General features: G+C 50.6%; 1 protein-coding gene across 3 annotated transcripts in view; it reads left to right on the plus strand.

The window, feature by feature from the left end:
- Positions 1-15,838: 15,838 nt before the first annotated feature.
- The window catches only part of LBHD2 (LBH domain containing 2), an 84,423-nt gene continuing 81,144 nt past the window's right edge, over positions 15,839-19,117 (plus strand). Inside the window, exon 1 of one of the 3 annotated variants that reach the window (XM_077323768.1) lies at positions 15,839-16,049. The gene's annotated coding sequence lies outside the window, so the exon portion shown is untranslated. Of the gene's footprint in view, positions 16,050-16,601; positions 16,736-17,071; positions 17,208-19,117 lie in introns of those variants that run through there. The other 2 variants (XM_077323769.1, XM_077323771.1) reach the window with 2 other exon arrangements.

The following is a 19,117-nucleotide window of genomic DNA, read 5'->3' on the forward strand; positions in this document are numbered from 1 at the left end:
AAACGACAGCTCACATTAGGCAGCTGGATGGGTCTCTCCGTAGCAACGAATCTACCTAGATTTGTTGCTATGGGTCTGTTTTTTTTTTAAAAAAACCTTTCTTAAAGGGAAAGGGGCTGTTTGGGAGCATGCTAACGGCTGCCCATTGGCTGCTTGACGGCCAGGGGCGGGACGAGCTTGGCAATAGCGCTTCCTTTCTAGCGATTTCTGCCGAGACCGGAAGCCTGTGGGAAACGCTAAAAAACGCAACTGATTCCACTACAAAGGCAGGTATGCATAACGACGAATTCCACTATTTTAAATGGCGATTTTTCATTCCGCAAACAATTTGCAACAAAGATCCCCGTGCGAAAAGGCCCTAAGCCTTGACGCTCCATATGGCTCGTTAGAGATCTGCTAATTTCCCTGCTGAGGAAAACGGGCCGCAGCACACATTGGACAGCGCCCTTTCCATGCACTTTAGAAGTAGATTTCGCGGTTCCGCACAGGAAAATGCAGGTGAAAAAGCACACTGAACGTGAATTATCCAATGTGTGTGGAATGGGTTGGCTGGGTCCCCAAGCCACGCTGATGTCTGGTACAAGGGAGGACCTGGGGAAATCTGGTGGTTGTTTTTTCCCACTGAGATGAGGTAGTTATTAGCCAACCACCTCTGTAGCCTCCAGACTTTCTTCCACTAATTCTTGGGAAATATTTATGGTAGACCAAAGAGTAAAAAAACTGCCGCTTTGTTGTTGTTAGTTGCGAAGTCGTGTCCGACCCATCGCGACCCCATGGGCAATGATCCTCCAGGCCTTCCTGTCCTCTACCATTCCCTGGAGTCCATTTAAGTTTGCACCTACTGCTTCAGTGACTCCATCCAGCCACCTCATTCTCTGTCATCCCCTTCTTCTTTTGCCCTCGATCGCTCCCAGCATTAGACTCTTCCCCAGGGAGTCCTTCCTTCTCATGAGGTGGCCAAAGTATTTGAGTTTCATCTTCAGGATCTGGCCTTCTAAAGAGCAGTCAGGGCTGATCTCCTCTAGGACTGACCGGTTTGTTCGCCTTGCAGTCCAAGGGACTCGCAAGAGTCTTCTCCAGCACCAGAGTTCAAAAGCCTCAATTCTTTGACGCTCGGCCTTCCTTATGGTCCAACTTTCGCAGCCATACATTGCAACTGGGAAGACCATAGCCTAGACTAGACACACTTTCGTTGGCAGGGTGATGTCTCTGCTTTTTAGGATGCTGTCTAGATTTGCCATAGCTCTCCTCCCCAGGAGCAAGCGTCTTTTAATTTCTTTGCTGCAGTCCCCATCTGCAGTGATCTTGGAGCCCAGGAAAATAAAATCTGTCACTATCTCCATTTTTAATTTAAGAATTGAAGAGCCCTGCCGGGTCATGCCTGAGTCCCATGGAATGCAGCATCCCTCCTCACCGGGCAGCCAATCAGTCAACAAGGCATTGAGGCCAAGGCTTTCCCCTGATGCTGCCTCCCAGCCCTGGTATTCATGCCTCTGACAGTGGAAGTTCCCTTCAGATACCAAGGCTACCAGCCACTGATGAGCCTCTTCTACATGAATCTGTCTAATCCAGGCTTTCTCAACCAGGGTTTTGTGAAAGCCTGGGTTTTTTTGACGGCCTTGGAAGAGTTTCCTGAATGGATGGGAGTTAATTTTTCTATATATTTTAAAAACTGTCAAACATAGATCAGGTGATATGACTATATATGGTTGTCGTCGAACCACCCACCCTCCCCAAATAGCCAATGATGGGCCTGGAGGGGGTGGGAAGGGGAGGGGCTCTGGGTGGGCGTGTCCACAGCTGTGCTTCCCAAACATATGCGGCACAATTGTGCCACTTCCGGCGTTTCCTGAAGCCTGAAGAATATTTCCCAATGGTAAAAAAGTTGAGAAAGGCTGGTCTAATCTCTTCTTAAAGCTACAAATGTCCATCATTCCTTTTCTGTGTCCCCGTCCCCCCCCCCCCCGACACACTCAAACACAGAGATGTCCCGGGATGCTGAAAACTGCTACTTCCCCTTGAATGGCACCATTGCAGAATAACGGAACACATCTAGTGCTTGCCATCACTTATAAACCCCATAGAACGTTTGTCTGTAACAGAATGTGGAAGGAGGCCTCACTCTTGCACCCGTGTGCAAATCAATATGCTTGGGCCAAAGAGCTAATGATTAGCCTTCTGTAAGAGGAGCACCTTGTGGCGCAGAGTGGTAAGGCAGCTGCCTGAAAGCTTTGCCCATGAGGTTGGGAGTTCAATCCCAGCAGCCGACTCAAGGTTGACTCAGCCTTCCATCCTTCCGAGGTCGGTAAAATGAGTACCCAGCTTGCTGGGGGGTAAACGGTAATGACTGGGGAAGGCACTGGCAAACCACCCCGTATTGAGTCTGCCATGAAAACGCTGGAGGGCGTCACCCCAAGGGTCAGACATGACTCGGTGCTTGCACAGGGGATACCTTTACCTTTACCTTTTAAGAGGAGCACCGCTCTCCCTCTGCCTCTTACTCAGCAGCTGCCATCTAAATAGGTGCGCTGCAAACAGGAGCAGCCTGCACATTAAATTGGTACAGTGTGCCTTCTTTTTAATTGGTACAATAGCCTTTCTTTGAATCTGTGTGCCGTTTCATAGTGTGCTGAATTTCTCTGGAACTGCGGAGTGTGTGAAGGTGTTGCCGGGAAACAAGGCAGGATTCAGTCAGCAAAGCACGACGGTATTCGTACAGCATGTACAGCCCCAGCTAAGACTAACTGGTTTTATTTACTTATTCATAGATTTATAAGCTGCCTTTCTAATGGGGATGCCAAGCAGTTTGCATCATTTTCCCCTCCTCTGTTTGCCTTCACAACAGTCTTGCTAAGTAGGCTACAATGAGGAGGAGGAGGAGGAGGAGGAGAGCTAGGGGGGTTTGCACCCGGATTTTTACTATCCAAAGGAGTCACAATCGCCTGCCCTACCTCTCCCCACAACAGATGCCCTGTGAGGTAGGAGGGGCTGAGAGAGCTCCGGGAGAACTGACTGGCCCAAGGTCACCCAGCTGGGGAATCAAACCCGGCTCTCCAGATTAGAGGTCGCCACTCTTAACCACTGTACCAAGCAGGCTTTCACAGATTGCATGGAATTGGTCAAAGCACAGGCAGCCTTAATGATTCTGGGGCCCCGGGCAAAAATTCAGCATGAGGTGCCAGCATTATTACTCTCCTACCAGCCTTGGCTTCAAGGCCAAAAAGGGGGCTACTCCCCATACCACATGAGACAGGGGGGGGGGACATCCCCAGAAAATGGCTGACCATGTCTCCGATGGAATCAGAACAAGTGACCGCATTTGGGGGCGGGGCTACAGGCAATCAGGCCCCTCCCCTGCATGGGGCCTAGGGCAGCTGCCTCTTTTACCCATTGGCTAAGCCCGCCCCTGGGCCGAAGGTCACCCAGCAAGTTTCCACAGAAGAGCCTAGTCTGACTACTTGAACTTCTATATTGTGCTGGTTAGTACACCAGCTTCAAACAGTGGCCTCGGATTCTAGCTAGATCAGGGGTAGTCAAACTGCGGCCCTCCAGATGTCCATGGACTACATTTCCCAGGAGCCCCTGCCAGCATTCGCTGGCAGGGGCTCCTGGGAAATGTAGTCCATGGACATCTGGAGGGCCGCAGTTTGACTACCCCTGAGCTAGATGGACTATTAACTAGCCCATCATGGAGGCCCATCACAAAGCGGGGAGGGAGGACCTAATGGTGATGACTGGAGCACAACTTGATGTTACGGCTTGACTATTGGTACTGGGGTAACAGTCCAGTTCCCTTGCATGTGATCATAATCTCGATCAAGTATGTTCACGCCGCAAAAAAACAAAGGAACTTAGAGAATTCGACTAGTGAAATCAATAAACGCTTTGGATGAAACTCCTTCGGAGGGGGATTGGAGGGCACCCCCTGAGTTCTGAGCACAGATTAGATGGTGCTAAAGAGAGAAGGGGGTGTCTTTCCTTTGTGGTGGCATTAATTCCTAACCATGATCGTGCATCCTATCGCAAACACCCCCCCCCAAACAAATATGGAGGCAAGGTGAAGAGGGAACGAAATGAGAGGCAGAGAAACAGGCAGGTGAGCTTGCAGGTCCACGAAAACATGCTGAGGGTGGGAATTTGCTTTGAATGTTGACCACACACATTGGATTGCTGCGAATTGTCTCCTCAGGAGGGGAGGCAATTTGCGGTCTCTCTGAACTCAAAATAAGCCACAGGAAGAGACATTTCCTCTGAAGTGGCAGCTGAGAAGCCCGGTTTTAACATGAACCTGAGGAAATTCCTCAGAGCTAGAACAGTGCTAACGCGAAATTGAAGGTCACTGCAGAAATGGCCCCACTGACACTCAAGTGGGCCAGCTTCAGGACGTTACACTGGGATGGATCCTCTTGAAAGACAGAAAAGCGTCCCTTCAGAGACGGAAAAGGACATGCCTGGAATTTGTGGGATTTGTGCGGATGAATACCACGCAGAATGGGAGGCTGGAGCGAAAAGGGGGATCAGGCAAGATCAAACATAACAGCTTTATGATCCAACCTGTTAAACATACTTTGTTGAATTTAGTCCTGTTGGTTGCATTCCGTGAAAAATGAGTCAAGGCCAAAAATGCAAATAATTGTGTGCCAGGAAGAAGAGGTGTGATGGAAACTCAATGACAGCTATTAAAAGGGAGGGCCTGTGGCTGGCCTCGTGCTTGTCGTTCTCCGAGCCTCGTGTTCTCTGCCTGATACTTTCGGAGAAAGGGGAGGCGGGGCGGGAGGCCTCTTTGTTTCTCGAGCCCATTTTGCGATGTGGTGCAAGAGAGGAAAGGAGCCAGCTTCCTGAGCTCTGCTCATGATCAGCTTTCTCTCTTCTTGAGTGCCCCCTTGAACAGCCTTTATCTTAGCATTCAATGTTGTGCAATAGCTGCTTAGTAACAGGAAGAGAATCCAGCTCATTCATCCCCGGCACAGCGTGTCAAGAACAGAACCAGCATCTAGCATCCCTTCACCTCCCTTCATGGTCGTTGTTCTCAACGTGACACATCTGTGTGATAGCCAGCAACGGCACTGGGAGAGATGGGTTGGTGTGCCCACATGCCATCGTTTTGAAATCTTCTTTCTTGGTGCCCACAGAGTTACTTTGGGGTGATTCATGGGGTGGGGGAGGTCTTGTCCTAGGTGTAAACTACACAGAGCTTTTATTCCAATCCCAGGTCGATTCAGTCCCTGCCTTCTACACAGAATGCGATTTCCGTTTTGATTTTGGGCGATTTAAATTTTCCTTCTGCAGCAAGAAGGATTGATCCAGAGTGACCCTACCTTTATTGTGTGATATCTTGAGTGCTTTTAAACCTCAATATTTTATGATTTGGACTGAGAAAGCAGGCTGTTTTGAATCTGGGCTCTCCTCCATGGTAGAGACGCCCTGATTGGCCAAAGGTACTCGTGTGACAAGCTTGTCTTAAAGGAGAAGCCACTAATTTCTCTCAACTTCTGTTGATCTTGGATTTTTTTCTCCCTCCTCTGCCTTCTTTGATCCTCTCCCCTCCCCCTTCTGAACTACCCTAACCATGTGCAGAAGACTTTCCTGTTTCAATGGGGAGGGTGGGGGAAGAGGAAGACCCGAGTGCTAATCGATCTGAATTCAACAGGATTGACAATGGAATAAACAAAGTAAGTGCAGACTCTGCCCTAGTTGGGCTTATGCCTAGAAAACAGCAATAAAATTTATCTAATATACTTAACAATTTGGTTTCTTCTGTACTGGGATTCCGGTCCCCACTCCTCTTGAGCACGCTGGATCGGCAACCGGCACCACTGCTCCCCTTTCCTGTGACCTCTTGAAATATGTCTGCTTTTTGGTTTTGCCATTTTGCCAAATTTCAGACTTTAGCCATCTTTTGTGTTTCCGTGTGAATTGTGGGATCCGTTCAGACCCTCCATGCACACACAGTTGTTGTGTTTTGCACAGTTCAGCAGCCTCGCTTGCCTGTCTTTCTTGGAATATACAGGCAGAGCGCAAACACCTTACTTGAGAGTAGCTCCACTGGCTCCTGTACATTTACGCTTGTGTAATGTGTGGGATGCTCTCAAACTGCAACTCTGAAGTACGAGTGGTCATCGATTCTCTCTGCCACTTTACCCTTTGACATTTTAAAACTCAAAATATTAAAAGAATGTAAGAAAAAGAAAAAGGTTTTCCCCCCACTGGAAAGAAAGGTGTGAACGGTCAGGAGAAGATCTGGTGGGTCTTACACAAGAGTAGCACCATTACATTTGGTATGTCTACTTCAGCCTTTTTCAACCTTTCGACCATGGAGCAGCCCCTGAAATAATTTTTCAGGTTTCAAAGAGCCCCGGAAGTGATGTCAACTGGCCACGCCTCCCTGCCACGCCCCCAGAATTAAATGTCACTGGAAGTGACATCACCACTTTCTTTAACAGGCAGGAAGGGGGACTGGGGGGTGGGGAGAAAGGAGGCAGGAGGCAGGAGTAGGGTTGCCAGCTGCAGATTTGGGAAAACCTGGAGACCTTGAAGGTGGAGCCAACAGAGGGTGGGGCTTGGGGAGGGACTTCAATGGGGTATAATGCCATACAGTCTTCTTTCTAAGCAACCATTTTCTCCAGGGGAACTGACCTTTGCTGTCTGGAGATGAGCTGGAATTCTGGGGATCCCCAGGTCCCACCTGGAGGCTGGCATCCCTATTCTCACAGTTCTCTCAGGCCCACCTACCCTCACAGAGTGTCTGTTGTGGGGAGAGGACGGGTAGGCAATTGTAGGCCTCTTTGAGACTCCTTTGGGTAGGAAAAAACAGGGTTCAATAAAACAGTTCTTCCACTTCCTGCATTGTGCAAGGGGTTGGACTAGATGGCCCTGGAGGTCCCTTCCAACTCTATGATTCTACGATTCCACTCCCTAAAATCTCTAGGTATTTCTCAAACTGGAATCAGCAACTCTCCACAGAAGTGAGGGGCTCTTAACCCCACTTGCTCCCCTGCCTGACTTCACTGTACTCTGTTGCATTGAGCAATTTCCCTTCCAGCTCTGTTGCCTCCCAATACCAGACCCTGCCTAGAAATGGGAGGAACAACTGAGGGCAGGACCTGAAGGCCAGGAGAGGGTTAAGCTGCATGTTTTTCTAAGTCCCATTCCCTGCATCAGATGTGGAAAGACAGACAGGTCTTTCAATACAGGTGGGCTTCCACTGAGTTCAGTCCTTAGAATGCCGGTGAAATAGATCCAATTCTACACACAATCCCCCTCCACCAGCATTCCAATAAACTGTTGCCAACTTCCAGGTAAGGACTGGGGATCTCTCAGAATTATAACTGATTTCCAAACTAATAGAACCATAGAATCATGGAGTTAGAAGGGACCTCCAGGGTCATGTAGTCCAGCCCCTGCAGGAAATTCACAACTACCTGCCCACCCACAGTGACCCCAATTCCATGTCCAGATGATGCTCCTCCCCCCCAAAAGGTCAGAATTCCTAGCCAGTCTGGCCTGGAAGAAATTCACCTCCTGACCCCAAAGTGGCAATTGGCATTTCCCTGGGCATGCAAGGAAGGGCCACAAGAGCCAAGGTCATACACAGTCCCTTCTGCCCACCCACTCACCGTCTGCCTAAGTTCACAGAATCACCATTCCTGTCAGATGGCTCTCCAGCCTCTGCTTATAAACTTCCAAAGATGGAGAACCCACCACCTCCCGAGGAAGCCTGTTCCACTGATAAAATAAATATTTATTTGAAACATTTATTCTAATTCTGGGAGAAATAAATTACTGCATTTGAAGGTGGCCTGCATGGAAATATAAACAATCAAAGTCTATCTTTTCCCCAAACCCCAGACTCTACCCTCAGATCTCCAGGTATTTCCAAACCCAGAGTTGGCAACCCTACCAATGAACCTTGATCACAGGAGTGACAGGGGCTGTTTGTACTTAAGCATAGGTGTGCGCGCACAGGCTTGTGTTAAGAAGAAGAAGAAGAAGAGTAGTTCTTATATGCTGCTTTCCCCCCTCAAATTGGTTACTCAAAGTGGCTGACAGTCACCTTCCCTTTCCTCTCCCCACAACAGACTCCCTGTGAGGTAGATGAGGTTGAGAGAGCCCTGATATCACTGAAGAAAAGGAGTTGGTTCTTATATGCCACTTTTCTCTACCCAAAGGAGACTCAGAGTGGTTTCCAATCCCCTTCCCTTTCCTCTCCCCACAACAGACACCCTGTGAGGGAGGTGAGGCTGAGAGAGCCCTGATATTCCTGCTTGGTCATAACAGCTTTATCAGTGCTGTGGTGATCCCAAGATTCACCCAGCTGGCTGCATGTGGGGGAGTGCAGAATCGAACCTGGCATGCCAGATTAGAAGTCTGTGCTCCTAACCACTACACCAAGCTGGCTCCTGTGGATGTATTTGTACTTAAATCCAGGTGTTTATCTGGGGCAAACCAAAATCAACTCCCTGTGCAGACAACCTTGCCTACATAAACCCATCATTCCTCTCCTTGACATGCTAATAATGCCATCCGTTCTGAGGAGGTCATTATGAGGTGGGTTTTTATCTCGGTTTTTCTTTTGCCCACACAATTTCCGCTGAGACTGATGTCTTCTAATGGTAGGTAATTTGCGTGGGTTTCCCCCCCCCCCCTGCCATTCTGTTTGTAGTCCGAACTTTTACTGCTCAGGACAATTAGCACATTTATTGAGCTCCAGTTGTGATGGGGGAGGGGAGTGTGTGTGTAGATTTTTTAATTTTCATCTATCAGCCATACATTCAAAAGGATGCATTTTTTTTTAATGTTAAAAAAAAAATAAAATAATTAAGGCAAAATCCCACACATGAAGCCTCACCCCTAGGAAAACTAATCCAATCAATTGAGGAACAAGAGTTGGTTTTTATACTCCACTTTTTACTGCCGGAAGGAGTTTCAAAGTGGCTTACAATGCGTAAGGTGGGGCTCTGAGAACAGCATTATCAGGGCTGTGACGAACCGAAGGTCGCCAGCTGGCTGTATGTGGAGGAGCAGGGAATCAAACAAAGTTTGAGACCAGGGGCACTTATAAAGCCAACAAAGTTTAATTCTAGGTATCAGTTTTCACGTGCATGCAAATTTCTTCAGATATTATGAAGCAGTTTTCAGGGGACCCACAAATGCAGATTGACTTATTTGTTTATTTATGTTTAAATGTCCATACCACACACTTCCAGAGAACTGGCTCGCGGCAGTTTACAAAAAAGAAGAGTCACATAATAACCAATAAAGGATATGGCAAAAACCCTTAAAAACACATCGCACCCACAAAACGATGGCAATATCCAGCTGACTGGAAGAAAATAAAATCCTGCCCCATGCCTTGGAGCACTGAACGTGGTGTGGATGTTTGAAAATGGCACCCAAGCTATGACCCAGACACCGGACTAGTTCAGCACTGAATTTTCTACAATAGCCGATAGGGATGCCAGCCTCCAGTAAGACCTGGGGAATCCCCTGGAATTACAACTCATCTCCATACTAGAGATCAAATCCCCTGGAGAATATGGCTGCTTTGGAGGGTGGACTCCATAGCATTATACTCCACTGAGGTCCCTGCCCCAAACCCTGCCCACTCCCAGCCCCACCCCCAAAGTCCCCAGGTATTTCCCAACCCAGAGCTGGCAACCCTAGGCTCCACCCACAAATGGCTCGGAATTTTGCAACCTGGATCTGGCAACTCCACCCCCATCCCCATCAGTCCTGTGATTTTTGATGTCGGACTTGTGTCCATTTATTCTTTGGTGGGAGGCTTGAACTGTTTGCCCTATGTAGAGAACAGGGGGGCATTATTGGCATTTAATGGCATATACATTACAGCAGTGGTCCCCAACCTTTCTGAGGCTGGGGACCGGCAGGGCATCGGGCCGCACCCGCGGGCCATGCCCCACGCATTGCGCATGCGCAAATGCGCATGCGCAAATGCGCCATGCGCGGCCGAATCGCGGCCCGATTCCCTCTCCCCGCCTTCCCGCAGTAAGAAGCTTCCCGGGCCGCAAGCTTGCGGCCTGGGAAGTTTTTTACTGCGGGGGGGGGGCGGGGAGAGGGAGCCGCGGCCCGGCGCCATGGCCTTCGCGGCTGCGGCCTTCAGGTTGGGGACCACTGCATTACAGGACTGCGAAACCTTTAGGGGAATGCTTCAACCTCCCAGGACATTCAATGAGGGAGTAACTATGTATTGCAAAGAAACTTCAAGAACAGACTGGAAAGGGGGATTGGGAAGATGCAAGTTATTACAACACGCAAAACAATGGAATCTCAAGGATTCAACAGGGATATTGGTTTCTTATCTCACTATTAATTAAATAATGGATGAATTAATTCATTTATTGCATTTGTATACCACCCTCCCCCTAAGGCTACATATGCTAACCTCATTCAAATCTTCTGGCCTCATTCCTTACAATCCCCTGTTCATTTCATTTGGGACAATGGGACTGTAATGTGATATATGTATGTATGTGATGTAATTTAGAATTTAACTCTCTGTTCTTTGGACAGGAGAACAGACAGAGCAGGACTTGTCACTTGTGGGAATGCTTCCATGCTTGGGTGGAGACAGATGGGACTAGCAGCGGTTCTCTTTTAATTACTTCTTTCCACAACTGGGGAAGCAGCTACCATTAATCACTAACCTCAATATTTTTTATTTCCCCTATGTTTTTCTGAACGGCATCTGAACCCAAAGGACAGATTTTGTTATTCTAGCAAGGAACTATCCAGTCTTCATCATCATGCTGCATATTTGTTGTGACGCTGTTTACTGACTGACTACTAATTTACTTTGGCTTGCAGTCCAAAGGACTGCAAGGCGAACAAACCGGTCAGTCCTAGAGGAGATCGGCCCTGACTGCTCCTTAGAAGGCCAGATCCTGAGGATGAAACTCAAATACTTTGGCCACCTCATGAGAAGGAAGGAATCCCTGGAGAAGAGCCTAATGCTGGGAGCGATCGAGGGCAAAAGAAGAAGGGGACGACAGAGAATGAGGTGGCTGGATTGAGTCACTGAAGCAGTCGGTGCAAACTTAAATGGACTCTGGGGAATGGTAGAGGACAGGAAGGCCTGAAGGATCATTGTCCATGGGTTCGCGATGGGTCGGACACGACTTCGCATTTAACAACAACAACTAATTTACTCTCTCCTTATATCTGCACGCTTATGATTTTTGTTCCACTGTCTGAGTAAGTGTGCATGCACATGAAAGCTCACACCTTGAATAAATCTTTGTTGGTCTTAAAAGTGCTTTTGGACTCACATTTTGTTCTGCTACTTCAGACCAGCACAGCTACCCACCTGAATTTCTCCTTCCTGCTGTTTGCAAACTTAACGTTGGCTGAGAGTTTCAAAGCACGCTCCTTTCTCCTGCGTAAAGGCAAGAGCTGTGTAGGGTGTTATTTCATGAGTTTGTTTGCATGCCTTTTTAAACCTTCACGGTATCGTAATCCTCTGTAAAGCTGTGGGTTGATTTCTTTTGTTTCCTTCTGAAATGTCCTATAGGCTTCATTAAACAGAGGACAGGTCAGCAGATTTGATAAAAATGTCATGGTATGCTATCAAAATATCTCCGCTGTCCATCCAGAATCCTTCCCAGGTTTGCAAAGAATCATAGAGTCCCTGCCAGGGTTTTTTGGGTAAAATATATTTTGCAAAAGGGCGTAGGTATAACTCTAAACATTGAGCCTATATAGGTATATAGGTATAACTCTAGCATTGAGCCTCTTGTGGCGCAGAGTGGTAAGGCAGCTGTCTGAAAGCTTTGCCCATGAGGCTGGGAGTTCAATCCCAGCAGCCGGCTCAAGGTTGACTCAGCCTTCCATCCTTCCGAGGTCGGTAAAATGAGTACCCAGCTTGCTGGGGGGTAAACGGTAATGACTGGGGAAGGCACTGGCAAACCACCCCGTATTGAGTCTGCCAAGAAAACACTGGAGGGCGTCACCCCAAGGGTCAGACATGACTCGGTGCTTGCACAGGGGATACCTTTATAACTCTAAAGCTGCGCTTTTCAAATGTTCTTGTTTCAAGGGCAAACTTTCTTCCACATCGATTCCAGAGGCATAGCCACATTAGTCTATTGTAGCAAAACGAAACAAGAGCTGTTTTTTTTTACACCCCAATCTTCACTATCCAATTGAGTCCCAAAGCAGTTTACAAACACCTTCTCCCTTCTTCTCCTTACAACAGACACCCTGTGAGGTTGGTGGGGCTGAGAGAGCTCTGAAAGAACCGTTCTGCAGTAACAGATTTGTGAGAACTGTGACTAGCCCAAGGCCCCCTGGCTGGCTGTGCAAGGAGGAGGAAGAGGAGGGAATCAAGCCTGGTTCTCCAGATTAGAATCTGTTACTTTTAACCACTACACCACGCTGGATCCGGTGACCCCTTTAATTGTTTTCGTATTGTTGTTGTTGTTGTTGTTAGGTGCGAAGTCGTGTCCGACCCATCGCGACCCCATGGACAATGATCCTCCAGGCCTTCCTGTCCTCTACCATTCCCCAGAGTCCATTTAAGTTTGCACCTACTGCTTCAGTGTTTCCATCCAGCCACCTTATTTTCTGTCGTCCCCTTCTTCTTTTGCCCGCAATCGCTCCCAGCATTAGGCTCTTCTCCAGGGAGTCCTTCCTTCTCATGAGGGGGCCAAAGTACTTGAGTTTCATCTTCAGGATCTGGCCTTCTAAGGAGCAGTCAGGGCTGATCTCCTCTAGGACTGACCAGTTTGTTCGCCTTGCAGTCCAAGGGATTCGCAAGAGTCTTCTCCAGCACCAGAGTTCAAAAACCTCAATTCTTTGACGCTCGGCCTTCCTTATGGTCCAACTTTCGCAGCCATACATTGCAACTGGGAAGACCATAGCCTTGACTAAACGCACTTTTGTTGGCAGGGTGATGTCTCTGCTTTTTAGGATGCTGTCTAGATTTGCCATAGCTTTCCTCCCCAGGAGCAAGCGTCTTTTAATTTCTTTGCTGCAGTCCCCATCTGCAGTGATCTTGGAGCACAACTGGCGTGGAAATCTGGGTTTTGCGGAGGATCTTGAGAAGTGTTCTAAGAAATACATTCTGAGGTTCCTTGGCCAAGTCCAATTGTGTCTCTCCTCCATGCGAACGGTGTGCTCTCCCACTCCCAACATCTTCCCACAGATGCGTGTGAAAGAAACATTTGGTTGTGACGGGCCAGCTGCCTTTCGATGGCTCTGGCCTCACTGAAGCAGCCCTGATAAGCTTCTTGCCATGTCACGTTATCGTATTATCCTGTCTAATCATTAACAGTAACCCTTTACAGATGCTAGCTAATTTTATTATTTTCCATTCCATTGCAACTTCCTTGATTAGACAGTGTTTATCCCCCTTGGTTCATATCAGCCTGCCCGTCTTCTAGATGTCGATTTCTGTGCCCCATAAAAGGATGGAATCGAACTACTTCCACCCCTCATTGTGTATAACTGGAGTTGCCAACCTCTAGGTGAGGCCTGGAGATCTCCCAGAATAAATGACCTCCAAATTATTATCTGTTCCACTATCTATTTCTGGTAAGGCCTTGGAGGAGGGGCGTGTCTCATGGCTTAAGTGCCACTCAGCCTTTAACACCCACTCAGGGCGGCTGTCCCGCCCCTGCGTGCCTCCTCCTCCAACCGGTTTGCCTGTCTGTCCAGTGGCCAGCCAATCGCCTTCCATCCCCCACCCCTGACCACCCCCTCCTCCTTTCACTTCCCTCTGAGGTTCAGAGGCTGCAGATCCCTGCCACGTGAGATCTGCCCCTGCGGGTGAGTTCTGCCCGGGGGGGGGCCTCCAGCCTGCAGCCATTCCAGGTCCTGGGGGGAGGGAGAGGCCATCTGCAGAGTTCTTCCACCCCCCCCCCCCAATCTAGCATGCATTGTATTCCTGAATGCAATGAATGAACTACTTGGACTGTGCATCCCCACCCTACCACCCCACCCCGATATCTAGCCTGCACTGTTAAACCCATAACTACTGCCAACAGGAACCACTCTCTGCCGTCCTCTAGATCAGTGGTCTCCAACCTTTTTATCACCGGGGACCACTCAACGCCTTTTACTGAGGCCCGGGGTGGGGGTGGGGGTAGTTTACTCCTCTACTCTCAACCACTGCCCTAACGCTCTCTGATCGCTATGGTAATGTTTAAGCATCCCTTCAAAATAAGATACAGACACGCCACAACAATGAACATAAGGAACATTTTATTTTCATGGAAATTTTAACTCATGACAATGACAAATCAATGGGAACCCTGAGCTTGTTTCTCTGCAACGAGATAGTCCCATCTGGGAGTGATGGGAGACAATGACACCCGAAGTGTGTTGTAAAGGGCCGGGGTGGTGGTGGTGAAGTAAAGGGCCGGGGGGGGGGGGGGAGAAGGCATCCTTCGGGGCCCACCTCCAATTAGTCAGACCACTGGTGGTCTGCGGCCCACAGGTTGGGGATCACTAGATGACAACCTTTCAGATACTTCAAGAGAGCCATCCTGTCCCCTCTCAGCCTCCTCTTCTCCAGGCTGAACGTTCCCATGTCCCTCAGGCTTTCCTCACAGGGCTGGGTCCCCAGGCCCTTGACCACCCTTGTCGTTCTCCTCTGCACCCTCTCCATTTTGTCCATGGCCTCCAGAACTGCACCCAGCACTCTAGATGGGAGTGTTATACAGTGTGACCATACAGGAGGGGCCCATGGGGCACAGCCCAAGGTGTCTCGAGGTCCCCCCATGCTTTTGGGAATGAATGGCACCGCAGCGACTCCTTAAACCTGGCTTAACGCCGACGTCCGCTTCTTACAGGATCCCGCCCAAATTGTCCTGTGGTTCCAAACGGCTTCTGAGACTTAGATCGGTCTAAAATTAAAGTCATTTTGCAGCCGTTCCCATTCACTATTATTTCTCTATTTATAGCCTCACAAAGTGTTTTTACATTAATAGTCTCCCTAATAACGACTCTGGGATGCAGGCTCTCAACAGAGGGCGTTTAAAACGCATCTGTTCGGAAGGCCTTTGGGTTGCTGAATTTCCAGGTGAACGCTCTTCCCCCACTCCTTCCTCTCCCCACAACAGACTCCCTATTAACTAGGTGGGGCTGAGAGAGCCTGGGTGTTACTGCTCTGGGAGAAGAGTTGTAATAGGACTGTGACTGGCCCATGCTGGCTGCATGTGGGGGAGCAAGGAATCAATTCCGGCTCGCCAGATTAGAAGCCGCTGTTCTTAACCACTACACAACACTGTCATTGCCATGATTATTTTGGAGGAAGAGCTATTGTTTTGTACCCCGCTTTTTACTCCCTCAAGGCGTCTCAAAGCAGCTTACAATCGCCCACCCTTCCTCTCCCAACAGACACCCTGTGAGATAGGTGAGGCTGAGAGAACTCTGCGAGAACAGTTCTGGGAGAACCCTGGGCTGGCTGCATGTGGAGGAGTGGGGAATCAAACCCAGTAGAGAAGCGGGAGATCAAACCCAGTTCTCCAAGTGTCTTCAGCCAAATCCCCCATGCTCTTCCGTTTTGGCGACAGGGACGGCCGGGAGCCTCTGGCTCCCCCAAGGCCAAGGCGTTCCCCTCGCCTGGGAGAATTCGAACCCAGCCCCACAACCCCACCCCAACCCCCGCCCCCGCGCCCAGCTCCCGAGCCGCCGCGACCCCCTTTCTCTTCCCTCCTCCACCTCCACGGGCCCTCCGCGACGCCGGCTGTGTCGAGAGCCGAGAAGCGGCTGCACCGGTGGAGTGGCTGCCTGCCCCCGGCCGAGCCGCGCGGCGCAGAGCCCCCCAGTCCCCCCCGGAGCGCGGAGGAGGAGGGGTTTGCCGGCGCGCGCTCCCTCCGCCCCCGCCCCTTTTCCTGGAAGTCGCGGAGCCGCCCGGCAGCAAGAGCAGGAGCAGCAGGAGCAGCCGGAGCCGGAGGCGCCCGCCAAGCATGCCCGCCCGTGTCCCCTGGCCAGCGCTGCCGCGGCCGTGCTGCTTCTGCTGCCGCTGCTGCTGAGGCTTCTGCCCCGGCCTCGGAGCCGCCCTGCGCCGCCTGCAGCCGCACCCAGGGCAGGTAAGCGGCCGGGGACTGGCGCTCCCGGCGCCGGCAGGGGGATTCCGGGAGACGCGCTCCGGGAGATGCGCTCTTGCCCCGCGGGGAGCCCATCCCGGGAAAGTGGGACCTCCGGCGAGGGGACAGCGGGCTTCCCGGGGGGCTCGTGGAGCGGGCAGGGGAAGGGGCCAGGCGGCGGCGAGAAAGGAGCCGAGCCAAGCGAGGCTGCACTGGAAATACCCCAGGAAGGGTCAAGCGGGGAGGGTCCCAAGCTGGGCCGGTCGATCGCCCCCAAGCAGGGGACTGCGCACCCGTTGGCTGAGACCAGATACACTGCTTGTGCCCATGGAGGCTCCACATGGCAGCCCGAGCTGAGAGCTTTCAGTAGACAAATCCTCCAAGCCAGGGGTTGTCAACCTGTGGTCCTCCAGATATCCATGGACTACAATTCCCATGAGCCCCTGCCAGCATTTGCTGGCAGGGGCTCATGGGAATTGTAGTCCATGGACATCTGGAGGACCACGGGTTGACTACCCCTGCTCCAAGCGACGGTTCCGATTATTTTTTTGGGGGGGGGGGAAGAGGCAGGAGGGGGTGTGAAAGTTTATGCTGCTGGCTGTCACTGTCGCTGGCCGTGGGCAGAGGGGACAGACCGAGGCAGAGGAGAGCCGGTCGCAGAACGCCTCCTCTTGGGGAGCAGAGGCGAGGTAAGCTCCGATGTCCCGCTGGGTTCCGCGGGGCTCCCTCCCGGTCAGCGGGCCGGAGGTTCAGGCGGAAGGGTTGCGCTGCACGGAGGGTCCCTGGGCAGGGAAGGGACAGGGAGCGGGGCTGGGGCAGCAGGCAGCAGGAGAAGGAGAAGAGCTGGGAGCATGGAGGTTGGCGGAAGGGAACCTGGGGAGGAAGCAACGAAGATGGAGACTCAGGAATGAGAGGACAAAATGGACCAGAGGAGTTGCAAAGGGATCCCTTGTCTCTGCCAGCATCTGTACGCTTTTCTAAATCTAGACCAGAAAGCCGAGAAATCAAAGAGCCAAAAGATCCCCGAGCGGAGAGATGCTAGTTTCCCAGTGTAGCCCGCTGGCTTGCGGGAGAAAAGCCGGGTTCAAGTCCTGTAGCGCCTTAGAAGAAACCAAGATTTTCGGGCTATCAGCTTTTGCGAGGCAAAGCTCCCTTCCTCAGGTAACTAACTCTTTGGAGAGGCAGCCAGAGGAACTTGGGAGGATTGGGTCCTCTTATCCCTCCCCGAAACTTCTTAGGGCCCCCCAGAATCCTGTCTCCCTTTCTCTGCTTAGACTTGAGTTTTGCACCTTTTGCTGAATTACCTTGTGGAAAAACCTACATTGATGGGGTTGTTGGGGGGGGGGGGGGCTGAAGGTTTTTCACTGGTGGAGAGCTGGAATTGTAGCCCCGTGCAAACAGGAATCCATCTGCCTGTGGCATGTGCAGTGCGCAACTGATGTGCAGAAGTGCAAACGAGTGTCATTGGGAGAGCATGTGGGTGGGTGGGTGGGTGGGTGGGGGAAAGGGGGGAGCAGGGCGCAAGAGCACTGCCCTCTAGTATTCGGGTGAAAACTTCCTTTTGTGGAAACGGAAGAGATGGATTTGTTTCAGAGAAGATGCCACGTTTGGGCATCGGTGATGGTTATGCTGGAAGATCTAGCAGGCGAACGGCTGCAAGGGTGCAGAAGGGGTGTATGCTACCCAAGACTTCTCTGCTCGAATTCAGATAGCGTGGTCCTTGAGCATCGTGCTCAGCGGGCCTGCAGCTTTTTATCTTCACTTAACAAAGCATTTTGCAGTGCGCGCGTGCATGGGTACATAAGTGCGCATAAGGAAAGTGATACTGAATCAGCTCCACTGGGAACAACAGCTGCCTGTACGGGTATCAATGAAAAGATTGTAGATTGTAGACCTCCAATTCGTTATTCATATAGACCTATAACGCTTTGACTGTGGAGAGGATTCGACAGGGCTTAGTTCATCTTCCACCTGTCCGGTAGGCCCTGCTCTCGTTCTACAGGAGACTAACAAAAAATAATGTGCTTGTATGTTTGCAGCCATGCTGGGAAACCAATTCACACTTCCCACGGTAGCGAACCTAGGTTGCTTGGTATCGAGCAAACACCCGGCAGGGATTCTAGTCTTTGCTTTGCTGCCTGATGCACATGTCTGTCAGCGTGCGTTTCTCACATTCACGGAGGATGATGTTTTGAGATGCACATTTATGGTGCATGAAGCGGATCGTGCAAAGCAGCCCCGCCCCCCCAACGTGACAGAGTTCTTTCTAGTATTTGTTTAAGACGGAGTTCTACTTTCCCAGGGAGCTCACAAATGCATTTGCCCTTCTCTGTTTTATTCTGACAACAGCCCTGTAAGGTAGGCGAGACCGAGTGGCAAGGACAGGCTACCCAGCAAGCTTCTGCGGCATAGTGGGGATTGGAGCTTGTGTCTCCAACAGGTCCTAGTTCAATGCTCCGGCTGTGGCTTAGAGAGCTCTGAGAGAACTCTGACTGCCTCAAGGTCACCCAGCTGTCTGAAGAAGACAGCAGTTTTTTTTAATACCCTGCTTTTCACTACCTGAAGGAGTCCAAAAATAGCTTACAAACAACTTTCCCTTCCTCTTCCCACAACAGACACCCTGTAAGGTAGATTGGGCTGAGTTACTCTAAGAAGAAGGGAAACAAAAAGAATGGGTTTTAATACCTTGCTTTTCACTGTCTGAAGGAGTCTCAGAGTGGCTTACGATCGCCTTCCCTTCTTCTCCCCACAACAGACACCCTGTGAGGAAGGTGGGGCTAAGAGAGTGACTTGCCCAAGGTCGCCCGGCTGACTGCACATGGAGGAGTGGGGAATCGAACCCGGCTCTCCGGATTATAAGCTGTTGCTCTTAAACACCACTGCTGCATGTGGGGGAAGAGAGAGAACTGTCAAGGGTATTAATGGCCCAGACTGAGAGTCACATCTTTGTTCTGCTGCTGCATCACACCGATGCTTTGAGAGTTCTACACCCACCCTCTACTTCAGGGGTAGCCAAACTGCGGCCCTCCAGATGTCCATGGACTACAATTCCCAGAAGCCCCTGCCAGCAT

The sequence above is a fragment of the Paroedura picta genome, chromosome 2 (genome assembly GCF_049243985.1).
Source record: "Paroedura picta isolate Pp20150507F chromosome 2, Ppicta_v3.0, whole genome shotgun sequence".
NCBI classification, from domain to species: Eukaryota; Metazoa; Chordata; class Lepidosauria; order Squamata; family Gekkonidae; genus Paroedura; species Paroedura picta.